General features: G+C 42.2%; 1 protein-coding gene and 1 long non-coding RNA gene across 13 annotated transcripts in view; one reads left to right on the top strand and one right to left on the bottom strand.

Moving 5' to 3' along the window:
* The window catches only part of ofcc1 (orofacial cleft 1 candidate 1), a 341,671-nt gene that overhangs the window by 132,962 nt on the left and 182,049 nt on the right, over positions 1-26,660 (bottom strand). The gene's annotated exons all lie outside the window — the stretch shown is intronic.
* On the top strand, positions 374-18,563 carry LOC138755233 (uncharacterized). Its single transcript, XR_011352135.1, has 3 exons — positions 374-583; positions 8,542-8,658; positions 18,150-18,563. It is a non-coding gene; the product is annotated as an uncharacterized lncRNA (long non-coding RNA).

Here is a 26,660-nt window from a genome sequence, read left to right as displayed (position 1 = left end):
AATTCATATTATTTGATGTTTTTTAAAATGTCCTATTTAGTAATTGGGCCTCTCAATACAACCGACAGTACTCATGAACTGCCTTTAATGCCGCTACAAAGTGATGCATTTCAAGCCAATGGAGTTGGAAATAATAAATATGATATTCTGAAAAAGACACAGCAACATAATATTGGAAGGGTATGGGCAAAGTTATGGTGCCTAAAGAAAGAGATAAAACAAAGTTTAGATTTGAAAGTGTCCTTCAGATCCTCCTGTGAAAAAGTGCTCAGTTAAGCAGTGACACACAATAAAACATGAGGGTGACCTCACTGGAAAAGAGGTCGAAGGTTAATTTCCACCCCCCCCCCCCCCACCCCACCCCAAGTCAATGAATGTCAGACCTGCCCACAGCTGGCATCACATTAGGTTTGGTCACCTGAAGTCACACAAACCACTATCTGGGTTAGTCTGAGGTGCAGAGAATAAAACCCAACCGTGTGTTCAAGCCACTCTTTCATCTTTGATCTCTTGCCGAGGTGACTACCTGAGTCGCTCCAGATTGTGGATCACAAACAGTGGTGGAGAACTAACAAACTGTGAGGTATGTAAATGGGTAAGGATACACCTCAAAGGGAACCATTGTGGGTCATTGACCTAATTTGGAAATTCTGTAAATTGAGTGCTGTGCATGCTTGTTGGGGGAAGGTGTGGTAGGTATTGTTTGTTTTAACCCTCTGTAATTGAGGTTATTTGCAGTTAACTTTTATGTAAGTGAATTCGGTTTGCCAGTGGGTGTGCGCGCCTTCTATTAAATATTTCCTCCCTGTTGTGAATAAAATTCACCGTTTACTACTATACTGAAACCTCACTAGAACACGACTCGTTAATCTGCAGAATCATTTATAGCGCGGGTGTCTTGGACCCCAAACTTTGCAAATAAGTTGATTAAAATTCAGAATACCAGTGTTAAAAGAATGCGCTGGCTTTCTTCCATTGAAATTGATAGCGGATCCTTCGAAAACTGGTCATATTTGGGTTTGACTATCCATGGGCACTCTGACATACATGCATCTGTTCCACGACTCGGCTGTAACGAGGTATAAAATCTTGGATCCCAACTACTGCGTTCTAACGAGGTTTTACCATACCTTGTGTCATTCTTTGAACCCTTCAATTTGTTCCCCACCACACACAGCAAAAGACTCGCTACCTCGCAGTGGCGGGACCCCAGGTTCAATTTCTGGTACCTTTGCTGAAAAGGGGCTTGAAAGTTATTGAATATTTTGTTGAAGTATTTACATATTAATGAGGGGGGAGGTCTAAAAAACTGGCCTCCTCTTGTAAAGTTGATGCAGATCAGTACAGGAGCCATGCCAATTCTAATGAGTAGCTTGCCTGACCATTGCTCAAAGCTGCTACCATATGGTAGCATTGGGCCTCCTGCCCCAATTTTGCTGAACATCCTGTGAATGCAGGCATTTTTGGAACTTCCAGACTTTGAGGTGAATGGCAGTCTACAAATGCAAGATTTTCTTTATAACCCACTGCCTCCTAAACTTACCCAAGGGGGCTCACTTAGTCAGTTGACCTAACATTGGTAGGAGTGTAGTAATAACCTTTGTTAGCTATGTGTTATAAAACGTAAGCTAAATCTGATTGGGACAAGCCCCTAAGGAAATTTCAAGCACTGTAGTCTATCGCTGGAAGGGTACAAACGCTACATACCATTTCACAATGGCGTTAAACAGGAAAGTCTGCACACGCTGCGATTGTAGTGCAACACTCAAAAGTGCTGGAGAAACTCAGCGTCTAAGCCTGAAATATCATTTACCCTTTGCTTCCGACAGATGCTGCATGGACTGCTGACTTCCTCCAGCACTGTTGTGCAATGTACACCATTTCAAAATCAAACGTTGGTTCTTTTTAGGTGGAAGATTTCAAATATACTAACAATTACTAATATTTAACTGAAGATTGGAAGATGAAAATAAAAAAAATGCAGCAAATAGCAATCTGAAATAAAAACAGAATATTGCCATTAATATTCAGCAGGTCAGGCCACATCGGTGGAAAGAAATATAGGAAAATCCTGCTTAAAGAATACCCACTTTATGCAAATTCATTTATAAGAAGAAACCAGTGTTTGCTTTTATGAAGAAATTATAATGGGTTTTCACTTTTACAAAAATTGATTTCAATAGAGGCTTCGATAGCTCAGTGGTTAGAGCACTGGCCCTGTAAACCAGGGGATGTCAGTTCGTTCCTTGCTGGGGCCTCTGGTGAGGGGTGCTGGATAAAGTGGTGACTTTAAATAATTTCATGTATGTTACATTCTAAATGTAGTATTATGTAACAATAAGGGAACCTTTACCTTTAGTAGTCAATGGGTCTTCACTTTACGATTTAAGAAGTTTCTCAGGAATGCTCTACCTTCGTAAAACGCAGTATACCTGTACAGAGTAAACTTTTCAGGTTGAAGGCCCTTCCTCGGATTGGCGGCCTTTCACTGTTGCATAGAACAGATTTCTGTTCCTGCAACAAATTGCAACTTACAGGAATTTTTTCCTGGTGGTTTGCAATATTGCAAGCACAAAAGAACCAGAAGTATCCCCTCAGTAAGTCAATGATGCGCCCAAAATACCTTAAAGCTGGGAAGTGCAGTAAGCAGGTATTCATTTCAAAATGACACTGGCCAACAGGAAGAGTTGCTACTCAGAAATGATCATCCATGACAATTGGTAGGCAATTTTCAAATAATGCCACAGAAAAGGAATACTTTGAATGCAATGAAGAAGTCTGGGTTTGGGTTTTTAATAAGAGCAATTGCAACTCTGGGCAAGTCCTTAGCTGGACATCTGAAGAAAGTTTTCCTTCATTAAACAATAAATGGTGAGAGAGAACTTGTGACCTGATTTATGCACACATTTGGCTTTATTGACAATAAATTCAAACATAAAGGAATGATTACAAATAGTGAGCAATAATCTCACACCCATTAGATGCTGATAACAAAATGCAAATCTTTTCCCTCGTCTGAATACCCACAACATTTTCAAGTAGGCAAATCCATTGCTTTTAATTTAAGTAAAACTGTTCCACATGAACAGAATTAAACTCACAATGCAAAACACAGATACATATACTGTATATAAGTTAACCATCTGAATTGTAAGTATGCAAGTCGAGAGTACTGATTGTGTGCTAGTGCCACAACAAAAATCATGGATACATTTGGCAACACTGAAATGGAACCCAATTGCAGTGATAAATACATCTAGGTGTTGACTGTCTTAAACAGACTGTTAGTTTGGGACATTAGCATTTGACAGGACCCTAATGATCAAGGAGGTAAAGATGCACAGCATTTAGAGTGAATTGGTAGTTTGGATTTGGAATTGACTTGCTGTAGAAGACAGAGGGTAGAGGTGGAAGGGTGCCATTCTGACTGGAAGTCCAAGAGCAATGGTGTTCTCAAGAGATTGGTGTTGGGATTCCTGTTGTTTAGGATTATTTTATAAACAAATGCATATCCAATGCCCTCCATATTGTTTGGGACAAAGAAACATCTTTCCTTTATTTGCCCCTGTGCTCTCCAGTTTAAAATTTCAAATCAAACAATTCACGAGATTAAAGTGCACATTCCAGATTTTATTCAAGGTTACTTGTATATGTTTTGGTTTGACCATCAATAAGGTGCTGCACAAAAGGCTTTTGCATAGAATAAGCATAAAAGGAGTTAGGGTAATGGATTGTCATGGATGGTTGATTGGTTGCCAGGTCTTCATGAGTTGAATTACAGGGAAAGATTAAATAAGTTGGGTCTTTATTCCTTGGAGTGTAGAAAAATGAGGGGAGATTTAATAGAGTTTTTCAAAATTATGAGGGATATAGACAAAGTAAAGGCAAGTAGGTTCTTTCCACTTAGATTAGGAGAGATAAATATGACAGGACATGGGTTTAGGGTGAAAGGGGAAACATTCAGGGGGAACTTCTTCACCCAGAGAGTGGTGTGAGTGTGGAATGTGGTAAATGCGGGCTCACTCTTAAATTTTAAGAGTGAATTGGATAAATACATGGATGGGAGAGGTCTGGAGGGTTATGGAGAGGGTGCAGGTCAGTGAGACTAGCAGAATGATGTTTTGGTACAGACTAGAAGGACCAAATGACTTGTTTTCTGGCTTTAGTGTTCTATAGTATGGTTCTTTGCTGAATTGCAGCACTTTTTAAGCATAGTCTCTTGATTTCAGGGTATCCTAATATTTGGGACATGGCAATGGTATTCATTTTAGAGTAGTCATGTTCAGTACTTTGTTGCATATCTCTTGCATGCAGTGACTGCTTGATGTTTGTGATTCATGGACCTCACCAGGTGGTGAGCATCTTCTCTAGTGATGGTCTGCCAGGACTCTACTGCGGCCATCTTCAGCTCCTGCTTGTTTCAGGAGTTTGTCCCCTTAGGTTTTCTCTTCAGCATATGGAAGGCATGCTCAATTGGATTTAGATCAGGTGACTGACTTGGCCATTCATTAACTTTACCTTTTTTTAGCTAAAAAAAAAATGTGGGATCATTGTCTCACTGTAGGATGAAGGGCCGTCCAATGAGTTTGGAGGCATTTGCTCAAATATGAGCAGATAAGATGTTTCTATACACCTCAGAATTAATTTTGGTTCAGCCATCAGCAGTACCATCATCAATAAAGATAAGTGTGCCAGTACCTGTGGCCCAGGCCATAACACCCCCACCACATTTCACAGATGAAGTGATAATGCTTTAGATCTTGGGCAGTTACTTTACGCCTCCACACTTTACTCTTATCATCACTCTGATTATAGGTTAATCTTGGTCTCATCTGTCCACAAGCCCTTTTTAACCATAATTCTGCAGGCTCCTTTGAATACTTCTTGGCAAACTGTAAATCTGGCCATCCTGTTTCAGTGGCGAACTGGTGGTTCCCATCTTGCAGTGTAGCCTCTGTATTTCTGTTCATAAGGTGTTCTGCAGACAGTCGTCATTGACAAATCCACACCTGCCTGCTGAAGAGTGTTTCTGCCGGACAAGCATTTTGAGATATTTCTTCATTGCGATGAGCATTTTCCTAGCATCGGCAGTGCAGGTCTTCCTTGGTCTACCACTCCCATTGCGATTACTGACCTCACCAGTACGCTCCTTCTTCTTAATAATGTTCCAAACAGTTGATTTTGGTAATCCTCAGGTTTGGGTGGCGTTGTTTATTGTTTTATTCTTATTTTTCAGCCTCATAATGGCTCTTTTGACTTTCATTGGCACGACTCCGGTCCTCATGCTGAAAAATGGCAACTGCCAACTCCAAAGTTGATGTAAAGCTTAGCAGCAAGCCTAGTTCTCTTATGCCTGCACCAATGAAGCAATTAAACACACCTGTGAAGTCAAATGGCCCAAACATTATGGTGCCCTGAAATGGGGGAACTTTGTATAAAAAGTTGCTTGAGACTTACTTTTACAATGCCTTACTGATCCACCTGCTTTATGAATAAACAGTTTAAAAGGCAAAAATACTATTCTTTCCTTAAACTAAACAACCTTCACTTGCATGAATATATAAATCTTAAAGCATTTTATTTGATTTTCAGTCACATTCTTTGAAAACATTGAACCATCCCTGCATCTGCAGGTTCCTCGCCCTCCACCGAGCTGCCCGAAAGACGAACAATAACATTATATATAATTAACCCTCTGTCCTGCAGGTTTACTGATGAAGCCTTTGACTGGGGCAACTCTTACTAAGTAGGGGTAAGGAGACACTTTAAGAGAGTCACCACAATGGTGAGCGGCATCAACCAGCTTTTCATTCTGGGGACGGTATTGCTGTTTCACACAACTTTATTCAAACTGCTGTTATGAGCAAAGCATGACCAAGGCGCTCTGCTGGCTGAATATTTGCTCTCATCTTCACCACAGGTTTGTGCGTTTCTTCAGAAAACATTTACAATTTTAAACTTATGTATTTTTACCTGTTATTTTATTCTTTAAATTTATTTTCCTTGATTTTTTTTGCCAGTTGCTGGAGGCTGCCGGTTGCTTGAAATCCGGATACCAGTCAATGTGTGTGCAGGAGTGTGTCCATAAGCACGTGTGTGTGAGCAACATGTACGAGCATGCACGTGACTTAGCTTTTTAATAAATGGTAGATGGCTGGGTTAATAAATTTTGCAGATGACACAAAGATTGATGGAGTTGTGGAGAGCACTGAGAACTATCAAAAGCTACAGCAGTGGATAGTGGGGGGTTGACTGGCAAGCTCAAGCCCCTCCCCACACCACTGACAGGATTTTTGTTCTGTTTGGTGGAGTAAAGAAATTGAGCATTTTCATTTATTTTGTTGTCCAATTTACAACCTTGTTTTGCACATTAGTTATTCATTATTTCAGTAATATTTATCACTGCTGCATCGCCGCAGAGCACACACGACAAAGCCATGTGATGTCAAAGGTCCACAGAACACGGGGTGAGAAATATTGCTGTGGTGAATGTGGACCTTATCAACTCAGTCTCCTTCATACATGAGATCAGTCTGGCAAACTCTGTGGACAAAAACTGTTGAGCCATGTAAAAAAGTATTCTTTTTCCTTTTGTCTCCAGATGATAACCTCTTTCTTTCAGGTCACTACAGAGTTCCTTTTTGTTTCGATTATTCCAAGTGAAACATTAGACAGCCAGTCCTCTCCTCTTGCATGAACCACAAGGGCCTTGACCAGGCTGACTTCCAAAAGGGCTTGCCAGCTTGTCCTGTTCCATTCCCAGCTACTTCTGCTGGCTGTAACACTGTACAAGTGATCTCTCTCTCTCGCTCTCTCTCTCTCTCTCTCTCTCTCTGTTTGACTCTCTCTGCTTACAAAACCACACGACCCTCTTACAACAGCAAGCTCTCATTCCAGACAGCAGCAGCTCCAGCATTCTCTTTCATCTGTTGCCCTTGGCAAACAACAATCCATTAGTGAAGACTCTTGAGCACTCTTCAAAGCTCTTGCAAAAGCTGTTGAGGCCCCGATATGACTAGTATTAGCAGAGCTCCAGTATTTCAAATAAGATCTGTTTTGAAGTGTTTGTATGTGACCTACTCCAACAAACCTTTCCCAATTTAGCTCCCAAAAACTTATCTATATACTCAGTCACACTACAATTCACAGTACAAATCCTTTCGATTAACATACCAAAGGGCCATGCCTTGCTCTTGGCTGTTACCTTCGGGAGTGACCATTGACCAGAAACTAAACTGGAATCACCGTAGCACCAGATTAAAGGCACTGTTGGAGTTTTCTTTCCTTGTACTGCATGGATTAAGTTAATGAACTTAGAGATATTGTCCATTGTTTGTCTTTTCTTAATAAATCCAGTTTCGTCAAGTTTTACTATTTTTGGTACACAAGACAGTTTTGCTATTATCTGATTCCACCTGCATTGAATTCGCCCATCGTTATTGAATGAAGATCTACCGGGACCAATGCCTGAAGAGGGCGCACAAAATCAGTTAACTGGTGCGGACTCGAAAGGCCAACGTGGCCTGTTTACGCTCCGTAAATGGTTAAATGGTTTTGGAACACTTACTGAGCAGTTCTAAAACTATTGGAAATAGGAAAAGAAAGCTGTTTGACTGGAGAGAGCTGATGTGAAACTGGGGGGTGGGGGGGGGGGTCATGATACCTCTTGGAATACATCCAACAAAAGTTGGCAAGCAAAACTCCAGCCTATGATTGCAGCATCTTTACTGCAAAGTTGATTTATTTCCCTGCCTTTGAGTATACTCACCTTGAATTGAGCAAGAAATATTTTGAGCAAGGTCTTCCTTATGCCTAATTTTTAAGCCAACAATGGTTCCTCAAGAGTTGGAGGGCTCATTGGTTCCTAAAGATGGGAGCATTTTACATAATAGCTCACAATGCATTTATTCTACAGCTAAATGGAGGCTGTGTACAACTTGCTCTGTCCCCATGAGCCAACAAGGTGTAATTGCTGTACCGTGCTCAGGTTAATTAGTGGCTAATTAGTCACAGCAGATGCTCAGGTCAATGTTGCACTCAGGATTGCTTTCTTTTTAGCACTGATCAAGGTGAGGGCATCAGTGATGAAGAGCAAAGTACGTTCCATTTTGTAGCCTGCACAGAGCATCAGTCAGGCTAAATTCTGTGTAACATATTTGGTGAGGTTACTCATGATGACAAGAAATTTTAGTTTAGAATTAACAAGAGATAGACAAACAGATAACCAAAAACTAGAGAATCAGGATTAACTGTTTTCCATTGACTGATTATATTAGTGTCCAGCTATAAGTAATTCGGAAGGTAAATGTAGTGAAAATGTAAAAAAAAAACTTGGATGCTGAAAATCTGAAATAAATACAGAGAAGGCTGTAAATACTCATCAGTTCAGACAGCATCTGTGAAAAGAGGAACAATGAACATTTCAGCTCTGGTGCTCTCAACCACAACTGGGAAAGTACTGAGTCAGATTTGCTTTCTCTCTTTTCCATTCCATGATGAATGTTCCCTGAACTGAATTATGAACTGTTTCTCTTTTCACAGACACTGCCTGATCTGCTGAGTGTTCCCTGCATTTTCTGAGAGAAGCACAAAAACAAAATGGCCTTTATTGCAAGAGGGATTGAATACAAAATGAGAAAGCATCCTGTACCTGTACTGGTAAGATCACACCTGGAGCATAGAATGTGTCTTTGTTCAACACACAAATTGATGGCAGAGCACAGTGGGTCAGGCAGCATCTATGGAGGGCAAAAGACAGTCAACATCCTGACCCATAGCTCTTCATCAGGAATGATGAGGGGTTACTACCTGAAACATTGACTGTCCATTGCCTTTTTCGAAGATGCCTGATCCGCAGAGTTTCTCTGGCATTTTGAAAGCTCGTTTCCCAGCATTGTAGACTTTCTTGATTACACACAATGTTGCTCTCATTTTCAAGAAAGAATAAACTTGCCTCAGAAGTAATTCTGAGAAGGTACCTTTGGTGGTCTGAAATGGAAGTGTTACACCTTATGAAGAAGGATTGAGCAGGCTGCGCCTAAATTTACTGGTTAAAAATAATAAGTGGTGGGCTTATTGAAAGATGAAGGATTTTGCATAGGATTGTCAGGGGTAGATGCTGAGGGGATGTTCTCCCTCAAAAAGGAATAAAGATCTGGGGCACAGCCTTGGATTGTGAGTTGTCCACACAAGGGTGACATGAGGAAGAAAGGGCAGCACGGTTAACATAGCGGTTAATGTGATGCTATCACAGAGCCATCCACCTGGTGCTGTCTGTAAGGAGTTTGCACGTTCTCCCCATGTCTGCATAGGTTTTCCCTAGATGCTTCAGTTTCTTCTCACTCTCCAAAGCATAAGGGGTTATAGGTTAATTTTGGTGTAATTGAGTGGCACGATTTTAAATGGCAAGAATCACCTTCTACTGTGCTGTAAGTAAAGAAAAATGTAAATACATTTTAATTCTTTTTCAGAGCAAAATACTCCAACTGTTTGTTAATCTCTTTCCCAGAGAGCTGTGGAATTGTCATTGAATGTGCCCAGAGCCACGAAGGATTTTAGACAATAAATGTTCTGGGATCTGATAGGAATGAGGAGCTGAGTTCAAAGATCAAATTAACCTTGATGTTATTGAACAGTGAGGCAGATTTGAGTGGCCTACTCCTAACTTCTCTTCCTTATATTCTCTGTTCAGGGCCACCCAAGGATTGTGGGAATAGAGCAGGAAGGTTAAGTTGAGGGTTGGACATTGTGTCATTATGTAAGTTGATTACTGATTGTTGAATGAAAACAATGCTGGAGAAACTTAGTAGGTCACTATTGTGTTTTTACTTCAATCATGGTGTCTATAGATAAAAATGCCAAGGATCTCTTTGGAAAAATTGTCTTGGAAGTATGAGTTGGTGGGGGGGGGGGGGTTTACATCTTCATTTTAAGAATTATTATAAAGCAGCTCAACTGAGATTTATAAATGTAATGTTTAATTTAGATAATATTCCAACTTGGGCTTCTGTGGAATTTAATGCAATAGGGGATATGGATCCCCAAGATTTTATCTATAAATGGAATTCTAAGATGTTATTTGGAAGTAAGGAATCATCTGTTTTGAAGCATTTGATTGAGTTGTGAAATAATATTGATAATGAAATTGGTATGAAAGGTTTAATATCTAGGAAAATGTCAAACTAGGCTTATTCCTTTTTCAACGGATAACCAATTTTTTAGGATTTGGAGATGGAAGGGTATTAAGGGGATTGAAGGTCGTTCTGAGGATGAGAGATTTATAACATTTGAAAGAATGAAAGAAAAATTTAATGAACCTGGTTGTTATTACCAAGTTAAAGCTTTTTTATCTGGCAAAATAGGTCCTACATTGACATTATCCAATCAAAGTGAATTAGAATTACTGATTTGTAATACTCATGTAAATAAATTTATTTTAGTAATGTATCATTTATTTCAAATTAAGGCCCCCCAAATTGGGGGGGGGGACCTGATGTTATTTTTATTGAGTGATATTAAGGCTATATAATGCGCGTCGAAAGAACCAAAGACTGGTTGATCCAAACCAAGGCTTTTATTAACTAAAAGACTGGAGCATATCACAAGTAGGTTGACCAGTCCAGAATGACCTGGTCTGGCTAGGAGCAATCCTTTAAGACCTGCCAGTAGGTGTGGCTACACTCTCAGCCAATCACAGTCTTCCTACACTACCATCTGTACATACGTACATATAGACATTGGTGATAGAATCTGTACTATCACAGGCTATAAGGCCAAAATTAAAATTAAATATTTATCAAATTGAATTCGTGTTAATTGCTTCAGCAGTTTATAGGAAATGTATAGCAATATCATGGAAGTCAGAAATAGATTTAGGCATGGAAAGATGGCATGCAGAACTTCGTAGTTGTATACCATGAGAGAAAATTACTTATAATCTGCAAGATAAAGATGGTGTTTTTTTTGGAAAATATGGAGCCCATATTTATCAAATTTTGGTTTGCACATATGATTGATTCCCTGAAGACCTCACTTCTTGGTTACCACTAATCGACTTTATTGTATAAATGTTTTATTTCCTTGGCATTTTCTGGTTTTTCTTTTTCATTCTTTCTCTTAGGGGTGGGGGGGGGGGCTGTTGGGAGGGTAGGAGTTGGGGGATATAGGAGGATATATACCACATGTATAACTTCTTTTGAAACAGTTTAAAATTGAATGTAATTATTATTATTGTGGTTTAAAAATTTATAAATAAAGTATTCAAAACAAAATCATGGTGTCTGAAGACTTTTGTGTTTTACGACTGATCATCAAAGTTGGTTTAAGATCCATCAGGCTGCTCTTCATCGGCTCATTGTGCTTGAGCTTGCTAGCTGATGTTGGTCCACGGTTATTCAATGACTCGGCTTCGAAGTTTCCATCAAATCGCCCCATGGCCTTTTCCTTCCCAATCACTACCTATTCCAGCTCCACACCCATCCTGCATCCATATACTCCATCGATATAAGAACTGAATTACTCCACTTTAGGCAACCATGCCAGTCCCTAAACTCTGGAAGTGTTCACTTCAGCATGTATTGAACGAAATCCAGTGATTTGCAACTAAAATGATATGTTGTTGGATGGCTCATGGCCAAAAGGTTGACTGCCTTTTACTTTCTGTGAATGCTGTGTGAACTGCTGAGTTTCTCCAGCACTATTGTGTACTGCACTGGACCCCCGCATCTGCAGATTTTTTTTGCCTCTTGTTCTAGGGCTATCTTGTTTTATTAATTACCTGTATGTTTTTTTTTACAAAGGCAAGAATTTGCTGCAGAATAAATATTGCAGGGTTTTAACTGAAACTTGTTCCAATTGAACCCAGACAAACATTAGTAAAAATCTGCCCATGCAAAATAGTTTTCATATTACATATTCACATCTTGCCAGTATTGTTTAACTCAGAACTGATTCATTTCATTCATTCCTAAGACACAGAAGGTGTCCATTGTAAAAACAAAATATGGGAGAAACTCAGGAGGTTAAACATTGTCCTTTATATAGCAAAGATAAAAATACATAATTGACATTTTGGGGTTGAGGCCTTCATCAAAGTATGGAAAAATGTCAGCAGGCATCCAAATTAAAAAGTAGAAGGGAGCATAGAAACATATATTACAGCACAGAAACTGGCCCCTTCGGCCTCTCTAGTGTGTGCCGAACCATTTTTTGCCTAGTCCCATTGACCTACACCCAGTCCATAGCCCTTCATACCTCTCCCATCGATGTACTTGTCTAAATTCTTCTTAAATGTTAAAATTGAGCCTTCATTCACTCTTTAACTGGCAACTCATTCCACACTCCCACCTCTCACTGTGTTAAGAAGTTCCCCTCATGTACCCTTAAATTTTTCCTCTTTCACCCTTAACCCATGTCCTCTGGTTTGTATCTCACCCACCCTCAGTGGAAAAAGCCTATCTACATTTACTCTGTCTATCCCCCTTTATCTCCCATCATTCCTGGGAATAAAGTCTGTGGCGGTCATGTACTTACCTTCATTGGGAGCGGTGTCGGTCGCCACTGATGACATAAGCAATGTAACGCACGTGAGTTATAGTGCACATGCGCAGGTGTGTTAAGGTTCAGTATACGGGTGATGGATCTCAGATGCAGAAAGAGATAAGTGAGAGTATCAGGATCACCCGTGTAGCAGTGAGCCAATGAGAAGGTGGTGTTTGTGGAGTTGATGAATGCAATGTTGTGTCTAGTGGCTAATAAAGAAAGTTGACTTCATGGTGCAATGAAAGAAGTGAGTGAGTATATTCTTTATTGGTCTGAAAGCTGTGGTAAATCAGTGTCGTTTCAAGTGGTGACCCCGTGAGTTCACAAAACCTTCCAATTTAAAATGGATAGTGATGAGAATAAACTACCTTACAGGAGCAGTTGGTGAGGTCCAACTGAAGATTCCCCCCACCTTTTATTTATTTCTTTCTTTGGCTTGGCTTCGCGGACGAAGATTAATGGAGGGGTAATGTCCACGTCAGCTGCAGGCTCGTTTGTGGCTGACAAGTCCGATGCGGGACAGGCAGACACAGTTGCAAGGGAAAATTGGTGGGTTGGGGTTGGGTGTTGGGTTTTTCCTCCTTTGTCTTTGGTCAGTGAGGTGGGCTCTGTGGTCTTCTTCAAAGGAGGATGCTGCCCGCCGAACTGTGAGGCGCCAAGATGCGCGGTTTGAGGCGATATCAGCCCACTGGCGGTGGTCAATGTGGCAGGCACCAAGAGATTTCTTTAGGTAGTCCTTGTACCTTATCTAGCTTCCTCATTAATAGCATTCATTAATTATAATAACAAGTTATGTATCCTTAATCACAGACTAAAAGCTTCTCCCCAGTTCTTTACTGCAGTTTTAGACTTTGACTTCTTGCAAATGATGTTTGATTTACACCAGCTATCAAACTTGTTCATAAATATTAAAGGCTTCTAGCAGGTTCACCTCTTAACCTTGTCTGAACGAGAGCATCATGATCTCTTTTCTTCCAGATTGTTAGAGCTTCACCAGTATAGCTCACGATCCTCGAAGCAAGCTTCTCTGCCCTCAGAAGATGAAGTACAGTTTACTTGTAGCGCGTCTTCCAGAGCAGATTGCCTGTGAAGTGGAGGATACCTTAGTGGATCTGGATGGTAATCTCCCATCCGACATGCTTAAGGTGGCTATTCTGTGGTGTATTCAGCCACCTAGGGAGACTTGTATTGCCCAATTACTAGCTGATAACAGCCTAGGCGATAGGCAACTGGTACAGATATTGAGGATATGGCACAAGCTAGCGGAAACAGACCAGGTCAAAGGCAATTTTTGGAAACTGAAGTTCCTTCGATGTTTACCTCGTCATGTTCAAGAGCATTTGGTGGGTGTCTTTTGAATGTCCACCCTCATTCATGCCGACCTTGTTATGTCCATGACCTCTGCATGGAAGATAAAAGGGTTGGCTACACCCCTTCATCAACAGGAGTAAATGGAACAACAGCTTACTGCGCCTTGTGAAGCTCCAACAACTTATCAATCGAAGGTAGCACCAGCACCCTATCAATCAAAGATAACTGAGTTGGAGCAACAAATGTCAGCATTGACTGTGCAGGTCCAGCCTTTGGGCACACAACAGAGTTCCTTCCGTTGACCTGGTCGGAATCGTGGTAGTTGAGAACGTGGTAGAGATGACAGGTGGTGCATTTGGTGTTGCTGGTCCTAACAGCCACCTTGAGACTTCTGCAAATGACAGCCAGGAAACGACCAGGCCCGGCAGTACGGGCAACTGCTTCCCATGGGCATGTCAGCTGTTTTCTCTTCCTCAAAGTTCATCTCTCGGGCGTTCAATTTCTTGTCGATTCCAGTGCATACATTTCAGTGATCCCTCCAACCACGGTGGAATGCAGCCACTCCAATATGTCACATGTTCTGTCAGCTGCGAATGATTCTCATATTCAAACATATGGCCAGAGGTCACTCACGTTGGATTTCGGTCTCAATAAACCTTTTGCTGGGTTTTCATGGTTGCAAGCGTGGAAAATTCCATTTTGGGAGCGGATTTCTTGTCACATTTTTCTTTGTTGGTGGATTTGAAAAATTGCTGTGTCGTGGACCATAGCTCATGCATGCAAGTCAGCTGCATTTGCCATCCCGCTAATATCGTCAGCTGCCTGACGAGCAGTCAACCTGGCTCCTGCCCTTTCTGAGCCTCGCAAGGTTTTCCCTCACCTAGTGACCCCACTGTCTCATCACACAGACATTTTTCTTCTTTGGCTTGGCTTCGCGGACGAAGATTTATGGAGGGGGTAAATGTCCACGTCAGCTGCAGTCTCGTTTGTGGCTGACAAGTCCGATGCGGGACAGGCAGACACGGTTGCAGGGGAAAATTGGTTGGTTGGGGTTGGGTGTTGGGTTTTTCCTCCTTTGCCTTTTGTCAGTGAGGTGGGCTCTGTGGTCTTCTTCAAATGAGGTTGCTGCCCGCCAAATTGTGAGGCTCCAAGATGCACGGTTTGAGGCGATATCAGCCTACTGGCGGTGGTCAATGTGGCAGGCACCAAGAGATTTCTTTAGGCAGTCCTTGTACCTTTTCTTTGGTGCACCTCTGTCACGGTGGCCAGTGGAGAGCTCGCCATATAACACGATCTTGGGAAGGCGATGGTCCTCCATTCTGGAGACGTGACCCACCCAGCGCAGCTGGATCTTCAGCAGCGTGGACTCGATGCTGTCGACCTCTGCCATCTCGAGTACTTCGACGTTAGGGATGAAAGCGCTCCAATGAATGTTGAGGATGGAGCGGAGACAATGCTGGTGGAAGCGTTCTAGGAGCCGTAGGTGATGCCGGTAGAGGACCCATGATTCGGAGCCGAACAGGAGTGTGGGAATGACAACGGCTCTGTATACGCTTATCTTTGTGAGGTTTTTCAGTTAGTTGTTTTTCCAGACTCTTTTGTGTAGTCTTCCAAAGGCGCTATTTGCCTTGGCGAGTCTGTTGTCTATCTCGTTGTCGATCCTTGCATCTGATGAAATGGTGCAGCCGAGGTAGGTAAACTGGTTGACCGTTTTGAGTTTTGTGTGCCCGATGGAGATGTGGGGGGGCTGGTAGTCATGGTGGGGAGCTGGCTGATGGAGGACCTCAGTTTTCTTCAGGCTGACTTCCAGGCCAAACATTTTGGCAGTTTCCGCAACAGTAACCCACTATATACAGACTCTGGGTCCTCTGGTGTTAGTGCAGGCTCATAGATTACCCCCAGCCTGTCTTAGAATCACAAAATCAGAATTCGACCACATGCGAGAGTTGGACACAGTCCGCAGATCTGAGTTGCTGGGCTTCACCATTTCATATGGTTCCCAAAAAAAGCTCCTGGTGATTGGTGGTCTTGTGGTAATTATCGTGCCCTACCAATACAACATTCCCAATTTACAAGACTTTTCAAAAAAACCTCCATGGCAAACAGGCATTTGCAAAAATAGGTCTAGTAAGTGCTTACCATCAGATTCTAGTTGAGCCTCTGATGTCGTGAAGCCAGAAGTAATTACCCCTTTCGGCACGTTTGAGTTTCGGTCCACGGAATGTACTCAGACATTCCAGTGGTTTAGGAACCACATACTCGCCGGCCTCAATTTTCTGTTTGTTTACATCGATGATATTGTGAGCACTGCTGGGCGAATAATTCTGACGCAAAGTCCACGGACTGTACAACAGGCTTTAATTAGCTTAGCCTTGTACACATCAGGTCTCAGTCCACTCCTGGTTCCACGTGTCTGATTGCTCCCAAAGAGGCCAGCTCGAGTCTTTATACGGGCCAGTGATTGACAGCAGGCAGGTGTGGCCAGCCTCCCAGGCTGCCTACCTGCAGGTACAGTGGTTGCCCCCTGCAGTAGGCTGGTAGGAGTGCAGTCAGTGTAGTGCTTGTATCACCACAAACGTTCTGGTCGCAAGTGTGGATGAAGAGGAGCACAGGCACCACCTTATCTCTTTGTTTCAGAGGCTTGATGAGTTTGGCATTGTGATCAATCCCCGTAAATGGTGTTGATCTTGTACGTTTTGGACACGATTTGGTATTTTGCCTGATAAATCGAAAGGGTAGATTAGAGAACTTCCTATGCCCATTACTTTTGGCCAGTTGTGACAATTTTTAGAAATGATGAATTTTTATTGCTGATTCCTGCTGAATGATGCAGCATCTCTTTTACCCCTCACAAGAAGGATCCGATACGTCCGTGTCCAAAAGCCCATTAACTTTGGGAGACGGTGCCGTGCGTGCTTTCAATGATGTGAAGACCGCGCTTGCGGATGCCACGATGCTTGTACATCAGAAGACCTACACCTTCCTCTCTCATACCACAGATGCATCTGTCAGTGTTGTTGGAGCAGTGTTATAACAATGAGTCCGTGGACAATTGGAACCTCTGACACCTTTTTCAGCTAAACTGTCACCGGCTAAGGCAAAGTATCGTACGTTTGCTCGAGAACTCAAAGCCACTTATCTCGCAGTGAAACATTTCTGTTTTTATTGGAAGGCTGTCCTTTCACCATTTGAACAGACCACAAACCTCTTACGCATACCATGAGTACAAGCCCACGTCTCTACTAGGCACTTGGACTTCATCTTACAATTTTCATTGGACGTATGACACATCCGAGGAAAAGTGAACGCCATGCTGACGCCCTAAGTGCAATATTGATGCCTGATATACAACTACAGCCATCGATTTCACCGTCATGGCACAGCACACTGATCCCAATTTCTACAGGACTTTTGTGCCAGCAACTATGAGGTGAGATAATTTTGAGTCTCTTCACAATCTATCGCATCCTGGTAGAAGAGCATCAATCAAACTAGTTACGGGGCATTTTACCTGGCCTCATGTTAAACAGGATATTGGATTATGGGCAAGGACCTGCTTGCTGTGTCAATGCTCTAAAGTCTCCAGACACATGAAATCCAAGCTGGGGGATTTTGTTGTTCCTGATTCCTGTTTCCAGCACGTGCACCGAGACTTAGTATATCCCCGAGATGGTGGAAGTGGGCCTACCATCTGCTCATGTGTGAAGACTGAACTACCAGATGGTAGGAGGCCATTCCTATCACGAACATCTCTGCAGAGACAATCGCTATGGCTTTTGTGGATTGTTGGATCTCATCTTTCGGTGTCATTATTACAATGGAATAAGTCAGTATTGTTCCGAGCTTTCACTAATCTTCTGGGCACTGCCCGTATTCGCTCTATGGCTTATTATCTGCAGGCCCATGGATGCTCTTCGAGCATTTCCACCAACAACTGAAGGCAGTAATAACAGCTAGTGGTGGTGCATCTACGTGGAGCGAAGGCTTGCCCATGGTTCTCCTTGGAGTGCATACTGCTGTTAAGGCAGATCTTGGATGTTCAATGGCAGAGCTAGTATATGGCATCATGCTAACCTTGCCAGGTGAGTTTGTAAATCCGAGTCCAAGCACAGCACTCTATGATCTGGCTGGTTATGTTGATCGTCTTCGGGAAAACGTGAGATTACTCCAACCTACTCCTATGCAGCAGGTGTCACCTTCAGTGTATGTGCCAAATAATTGACAACACTGTACTCATGTTAATTCACAATGATGTTGTTTGCAAACCACTTCAGCCCATTTATGATGATCCTTTTCAGGTTTTACGATGCCAGAGGAAGACTCGTGTGATCTACAGGAATGGAAAAGCTGACACATCAACAGATTGAACCCAGTGTGCATCGATAGTCCACATTCAGTGTCAGAGCCAGTCAGAGGACCGATTGCACCCTTGCCAGTTGGACCATGCATCGCCTGCTTTGCTCTATCATACAAGGTTAGGTGGAACTGTCAGTCCTATGGCCTGTTACAGAGTGGGACAGTTCCAATTAGTAGCCTCCTTGCATGGCGGTGCAGTTGCCACTGATGATGTAAGTGAAGTGATGCGCAGGGGTAATAGTGAGCTTGCACAGGTGTTTTACAGGTGATAGATCTCAGATGCAGGAGGAGGAAACTGGTGGTGAGCCAATGAGAAGATCAGTGGGTTTGCCTGGGTGGTGTTTGGGGGTGTTGAAGAATGCAATGTTATGTCTAGTGCTTAATAAAGCAAGTAGACTTCATGGCGCACTGAAAGAAACAAGTGAGTGTATTTGATTCATTTGTAATCTGTGGTAAATCTGTGTCATTGCAAGTCCTGACCTGTTTAACCTTTCTCTGTAATACAGTCCCTGAAGTTCAGACAACATCCTTATAAATCTTCCCTGCACTCTTTCTATCTTATTGATATCTTTCCTGTAGTTAGGTGACCAAAACTGCATACAATACTCCAAATTTGGGCTCATCAATTTCTTATACAATTTTACCATAACATCCCAACTCCTATAATCAATACTTTGATTCATGAAGTCCAATATACCAAAAGCTCACTTTTAAAACACCTGTGATGGTGTTTATGTATCTGTATTATCAGACCCCTCTGTTCTACCGCATTCCTCACTGCCTTACAATTTATCATGCGAGTCCTTGTTTGGTTTGTCCTTCCAAAATGCAACACCTCACACTTGTCTACATTAAATTCCATTTGCCATTTTCAGCTCATTTTTTCCAGCTAGTCCAGATACCTCTGCAAGCTTTGAAAACCTCTTCACTGTTCACAACTCCTCAATTCTTAGATTCATCTGCAAACTTGCTGATCCAATTTACACATTATCATCCAGATCATTGATGTAGATGACAAACAATAATGGTCCCAGCACTGATCCCTGAGGCACACCACTAGTCACAGGCCTCCAGTCTGAGAAGCAGTCATCCACCACTACTCTCTGGCTTCTGTCCAGCAATTGTCGAATGTAATTCACAACTTCACCATGAATGCCTAGTGTCTGAGCCTTCCTGTGGGGCCTTGTCAAAGGCCTTGCTAATGTCCATGTAGACAACATCCACAGCTTCTCCTTTGTCAACTTTTATGGTAGCATCCTCAAAAATCTCTAAGATTGGTTAAACATGACCTACCTTGCACAAATCCACGTTGACTATCCTTAATCAGTCCCTGGCTATCCAAATAATTGTATATCAGGTATCCTTGAACACCTTCCAATAATTTACCTACTACTGACGACAGGCTCACCAGCCTATAATTTCCAGGGTTACTTTTAGAGACTTTTTTTTTTTTAAAAACAAAAATGTGAGCTACACTCCAATCCTCCGTGCCGAGGACATTTTCTGCCAGAGCTGCAGCAATTTCCACACTAGCTTCCCTCAAGGTCCGAGGGAATATCTTGTCAGGCCTGGGGATTTATCCACCCTTATTTGCTTTAAGACAAGAAGCACTACCTTCTTTTTAATCTGTATAGGGGGTTCCATGACATCACTGTTTGTTTTCCTTACTTCCCTCGACTCTGTGCCCATTTCCTGAGTGAATATTGATTTAAAAAAAAACATTTAAAATCTCCACCATCTCTTTTGGCTCCACACAAACCCAACCAGTGATCTTCAAGGGGACCAATTTTGTCCCTACTATTGCTCTTAATATACCTGTAGGAACCCTTAGGATGTTCCTTCACATTGTCAGCCAAAACAACCTCATGTCTTTAAACCTTCCTGATTTATTTATTGAGGTTTTTCTTGTATTTTTATTCTCCTCAAGTATCTCATTTGCTCTACGTTGCTTATACCTGCTATACACCTCTCTCTTCTTTTGAACCAGATCCCCAATATCCCTCAAAAGCCATGGTTATCTATTGGCATAACCTTGCCTTTAATCCTGAAAGGAACATACAAACTCTGTAATTTCAAAATTTCACCTTTGAAAATCCTCCATTTACCTCGCACATCCTTGCCAAAAAAATCTTAACCCAATCCACGCATTCTAGATCCTTTCTCAATTCCTCAAAATTGGCATTTTTTTCCAATTTACAATCTCAACCCAAGGCCTAGGCCTATCCTTCTCCATAATTAATTTTAAACTACACATACTGTCATTCGTCCTGTCTCTTACACCAGTGGCATGCAAATTAATGGAGAGGATTCCTAAGGTTAGGATCTAAGAGCATTTGGAGGAGTACAGTCTACTCAAGGATAGTCAGCATGGCTTTGTGAAGGGAAGGTTGTGCCTCTCGAGTCTACTTGAGTTTTTTTGAGGAGTTAACAAAAGAAATTGATAAGGGTAGGGTGGTAAATGTGGTTTACATGGATTTTAGCAAGGCATTTATCAAGGTCCCCCACAAGACTCATTCAGAAAGTCATGGACATAAGATCAGTGGAACCTCGGCTGTGTGGATAAAAAAAATGGCTTGTAGGAAGAAAGCAGAGTAGTAGTAGAAGAAGGAAGGTATTCTGCCTGGAGGTCAGTGACTAATGGAGTGCCGCAAGGATCTGTTGTGGGACCACTGCTGTTTATAATTGACCTGTATGAAGAGGTATAAAGAGGGATCAGTGTCTGCAGATGACATGAAGGTTGAAGGAGTTGTGGATGGTGCTGAGGGTTGTAGAAAGTTACCAGAGGATATTGAAAGGATGCAGAGTTGTGCAGAAAAGTGGCAGATGGATTTTAATCCAGTTAAGTATGAGGTGATGCATTTTGAAAGGACTAACCAGTAGGCTGAGAACAGGGCTAATGGTCGGTTACTTAAGAGTGTGGATGAACAGAGGGACCTTGGGGCCCGAATCCATACATCGCTCAAAGTTGACACACATGTTGAAAGGATAGTTAAGAAGGCCTATGGGATGCTGGGCTTCATTAATAGGGGGAGTGAATTCAGGAGTAGAGAGGTCATGTTTCAACTCTATAAATCTTTGGTAAGAGCACACTTAACAGAATTGTGTTCAGTTCTGGTCACCTCATTATAGGAAGGATGTGGAACCTATGGAGAGGGTGCAGAGGAGATTTACCAGGGTGCTGCCTGGATTAGGAAACAAGTCTTGAGACAAGGTTAGCAGATTTTTTCACTTTGGAGTGTAGAAGGATAAAAGGGGACTTGATAGAGGTCTACAAGCTTATGAGAGGCATAGATAGGGTGGACAGCCAGCACCTGTTTCCCAGGTAAGGATCAGCAAATATAAGAGGACATGTGTACAAAGTGAAGGGAGGGAAGTTTAGGGGAGACATCATGGGTATGTCCACCCATATAGCCTCAGTAGACAAGCCCTCTAGCCTGTCCTGCCTGAGCACAGCTGTGATATTTTCCCTGATGAGCAATGCCACTCCTCACACTTTCATTCCCTCCCCACCACCCCGTTCTGTTGCGTCAAAAGTAACTGAAACCCAGAATGTTGAGCTGCCAGTCCTGCCCCTCCTGCAATCAAGTTTCACTCATCGCCAAATGTCATAATTCCACATGCCAATCCATGCTCTAAGCTCATCTGCCTTTCCTACAATACTCCTTGCATTCAAAGAGATGTACCTGAGAATATTTTCTCCCCATATAACCTAGTGACTTCTAACAGTTCATGCAATTTTAACATAATCTTTCCCTCCTCCACTCCTCTATCTGCTCTGGCACTCTGGTTCCTCTCCCCCTACAAATCTAGTTTAAACCCCTAGAGCAGCTCTGCAAGGATATTAGTCCCCTTCCAGTTCAAATGCAAACCATTCATCAGAACAAGAGCCACTTTCCCTGGGAGAGTGCCCAATGATGCAGAAACCTAAATACCTGCCTCCTGCACCATGTTATTAGCCACATGTTAAACTGTATTATTCTCCTATTTATAACCTGACTAGCACATTGCACGGGTAGAAATCCTGAGATCACAACCCTGGAGGTCCTGTCCTTCAAGCTAGTGCCAAACTTCTTGAACTCTGCTCGCAGGACCTCGTCATCCTTCCTACCCACGGCATCTGGCTACCCACCCTCCCATCTGAGAATGCCATTAACTTGATCTGAAATATCTTGGACACTGGCACCAGGGAGGCAACACACCATTCCAGATACTCTATCTCTTCCACAGAACCTCTTATCTTTACCCCTAACTATGGAATCCACTATCACTACAGCTTGCACTTCTCCTCCTTTCCCTCCTTAGCCACAGGACCAGGCTCTGTGCCAGAGACCTGACGGCCATGGCTCGTCCCTGGTAGGTTTTTCCACCCAAAGGTATCCAAAATGCGATACTTGTTATTGAGCAGAATGGCCGCAGGGGATGGTCACAAAGACAATAGTCCATCATTTGATCCATCAAATAACATTAGCCTATAATCTTGTTGTCCCACTTAATTCACTGCAACTTATTCTTGCACACATGTCTATCTTTCGCATTTTCATACCTCACACCTATAATCAGTGCAATTTACAGTAGCTAATTAACTTGACAGCTGAAGAAACTCACATAAAAAAAGATAATTAACATGCAAGCTCGCTGGGATGTTGCCGAGAGTCAGAATCAAACCCATGACACTCAAGCTTCGACAGCAGCACAAACTGTGGCACCATTGCACTCCCCACTTAATCTGCTCCTTAACATCCATTCCCCAACATGCCTTCAGTTTTTGCATTTAGGACCACCTCTAGACAATCTTCCTAATGTGATTTCAGAGCATAATTTCTTCAATAACCTATAACAAATTTTACTTAGTTACATTTTAAACTATTTAACGAGAGTCAAATGTCAATCACCTCTTTGCCACTGGCAGAAACATCAATGGAATTTAGATGTGGGATGACCAAAAATGTATATGACCAGACAGCCAAATTAAATCAACGCCAGAACTGAGAAGTGACAACTTTTCATTATTGTAAAAAAGCACACATACAAATATTCTCTTGGTCTGGGCCAAATGTGACCAAATACAGTCTTATAATATATTTATTTGACCTACTGCGATCTGAAGCATCTCAGATGGAGAAACAGTTTGAAGTATACTCTCCTGCCATTCAGAAACCTTGCTTAAGTGCTGATCGATCATTATAATTTTCAATTTGAATGCGTCTTTCAGATGTTTCATAACTTTATTAATTAAATCATACTGAATATAGCTTTTAAGAATGCTTATTCTTTGCAAAGACTTGGTGCTGCAATTGCCAAGAATAATTTTGAATCAGCATGGGTACCAGACACAATTCCTGAAATGGCAATCACAAGGAACACACACAAGACTGTACAGCAGTGAATAATATTATACGAATGACTGCATCCTTTGTCATCACGAGAGAATTGAAACTCTGATACTGATTGAATAGTGCAAACCTGGAAAAAGGCCCTTTACTTAAGCAGTTGTCAGATTAATAAACCGCACCATAATTTTCCTCTCAGTGTAATTGCCATTGATTTTTTTTCTTCTTACTCGAAGACCACTTTCACCTTCCACCATCGCACTTCACAGTAAGGAAGATTCAAAGGCATTCTAGTAGTTTGTGCTGTCAAGAATTTTCCCTTGCTTATCTTAAGCAGTGTAGGCAACGTAGATTAAACCAACGAAGGCATATTATTTATGTGTATGCATTATAGAAAGTTACCTGCATTTAAATGCTGCTCTTGATAATCCTTGCAAATCATTTGAAAGACAACAAAGTACTTTTAAAGCGCCAATTTAAGAAACACAACAGAAGAAATACAACGGTGAAGTCTGGAATCAGCAGATCACACACACACACACACACAAAACAGGTTAAACACAAGGGAATTCTGCCATTTGTGATGTAAATTCAGGGTTTTGGACAAGAGACAACCTTTCTCTTCATTGTATCATGAGAGAATATATGGGATATCCACTTATTGTTTCATTCGAAAATAAATATTCACCTGAATCGATGCTATGACACAAACTATGATTCTGTGACAGCACCCAAATACACAGTCTATTCACATAGAAGATCAGATAGTGTCCAGTGCCTACTGCTACTCAGAGACATCCCATTTACGGAGGAGAGGCATGGGTTAAAAGTTCCGTGGCTGTCATCTAAACATTCCATCCTAGAGTATGTGGAGTAGGGCAATGTTTGGACGTAAACATGAAATGATAGGTCACAGACATTGAGGTAGTTTCTACATTTGTATTTAGCCTGATGAACCCCACAAAATATCGGTGAAAAATGAGATGTCCTGATACCATCAAATTCCCTCCTCATTTTCTGGAAGGGATCTGAAGATTGAAATTGTATTCTGTTTCAAATGTCATTAAAAGTAGTTTTCATAAATAGCCCTGTTGTCAGTTATGTCCACCTTCTTTCTATGCACCATCTCCAGCTTGATAGAAAAGGCAGCATGTTGCCAATATGGAAACTTAACTCATTTTAATATTGCTTCTGCAATGATGACTATCAGCCCATTTCATGTCTCTTCAAATACTGCTGCATCAGAATTTGTACCTGTGCCTTTTACTTCTCATAACTTAACTTCACACTGATCCAAGTCCAATAGTTGCCTGGAAAATTTTGATGTACAAACGGCTATTTTGCAACTAAGAGAAGTATCTACTGGTGCTTTCTTCAGTATGATCTGCCGTCTACATCAGAATATTTTGGAAGTCTATATCAAGGGACAACATTACATTTGGCCCTTTTCACCAGAGGCTAAAATAAATTCCTCATTGGAATCAATATATATATACACTTATATATATATATATATATATAAAGCCAAGCCAAAGAAAGAAATATATATATATATATATATATACATATATATATATATATATATACTTATATATATATATTTCTTTCTTTGGCTTGGCTTCGCGGACGAAGATTTATGGAGGGGGTAAAAAGTCCACGTCAGCTGCAGGCTCGTTTGTGGCTGACAAGTCCGATGCGGGACAGGCAGACACGATTGCAGCGGTTGCAAGGGAAAATTGGTTGGTTGGGGTTGGGTGTTGGGTTTTTCCTCCTTTGCCTTTTGTCAGTGAGGTGGGCTCTGCGGTCTTCTTCAAAGAAGGTTGCTGCCCGCCAAACTGTGAGGCGCCAAGATGCATGGTTTGAGGCGTTATCAGCCCACTGGCGGTGGTCAATGTGGCAGGCACCAAGAGATTTCTTTAGGCAGTCCTTATACCTTTTCTTTGGTGCACCTCTGTCACGGTGGCCAGTGGAGAGCTCGCCATATAATACGATCTTGGGAAGGCGATGGTCCTCCATTCTGGAGACGTGACCCATCCAGCGCAGCTGGATCTTCAGCAGCGTGGACTCGATGCTGTCGACCTCTGCCATCTCGAGTACTTCGACGTTAGGGGTGTAAGCGCTCCAATGGATGTTGAGGATGGAGCGGAGACAACGCTGGTGGAAGCGCTCTAGGAGCCGTAGGTGGTGCCGGTAGAGGACCCATGATTCGGAGCCGAACAGGAGTGTGGGTATGACAACAGCTCTGTATACGCTTATCTTTGTGAGGTTTTTCAGTTGGTTGTTTTTCCAGACTCTTTTGTGTAGTCTTCCAAAGGCGCTATGTGCCTTGGCGAGTCTGTTGTCTATCTCATTGTCGATCCTTGCATCTGATGAAATGGTGCAGCCGAGATAGGTAAACTGGTTGACCGTTTTGAGTTTTGTGTGCCCGATGGAGATGTGGGGGGGCTGGTAGTCATGGTGGGGAGCTGGCTGATGGAGGACCTCAGTTTTCTTCAGGCTGACTTCCAGGCCAAATATTTTGGCAGTTTCCGCAAAGCAGGACGTCAAGCGCTGAAGAGCTGGCTCTGAATGGGCAACTAAAGCGGCATCATCTGCAAAGAGTAGTTCACGGACAAGTTTCTCTTGTGTCTTGGTGTGAGCTTGCAGGCGCCTCAGATTGAAGAGACTGCCATCCGTGCGGTACCGGATGTAAACAGCGTCTTCATTGTTGGGGTCTTTCATGGCTTGGTTCAGCATCATGCTGAAGAAGATTGAAAAGAGGGTTGGTGCGAGAACACAGCCTTGCTTCACGCCATTGTTAATGGAGAAGGGTTCAGAGAGCTCATTGCTGTATCTGACCCGACCTTGTTGGTTTTCGTGCAGTTGGATAATCATGTTGAGGAACTTTGGGGGACATCCGATGCGCTCTAGTATTTGCCAAAGCCCTTTCCTGCTCACGGTGTCGAAGGCTTTGGTGAGGTCAACAAAGGTGATGTAGAGTCCTTTGTTTTGTTCTCTGCACTTTTCTTGGAGCTGTCTGAGGGCAAAGACCATGTCAGTGGTTCCTCTGTTTGCGCGAAAGCCGCACTGTGATTCTGGGAGAATATTCTCGGCGACACTAGGTATTATTCTATTTAGTAGAAT

This window comes from Narcine bancroftii, chromosome 2 (assembly GCF_036971445.1).
Source record: "Narcine bancroftii isolate sNarBan1 chromosome 2, sNarBan1.hap1, whole genome shotgun sequence".
Taxonomy (NCBI): domain Eukaryota; kingdom Metazoa; phylum Chordata; class Chondrichthyes; order Torpediniformes; family Narcinidae; genus Narcine; species Narcine bancroftii.
The sequence above is the reverse complement of the archived record's forward strand: the minus strand, read 5'-3'. Positions and strand labels throughout refer to the sequence as shown.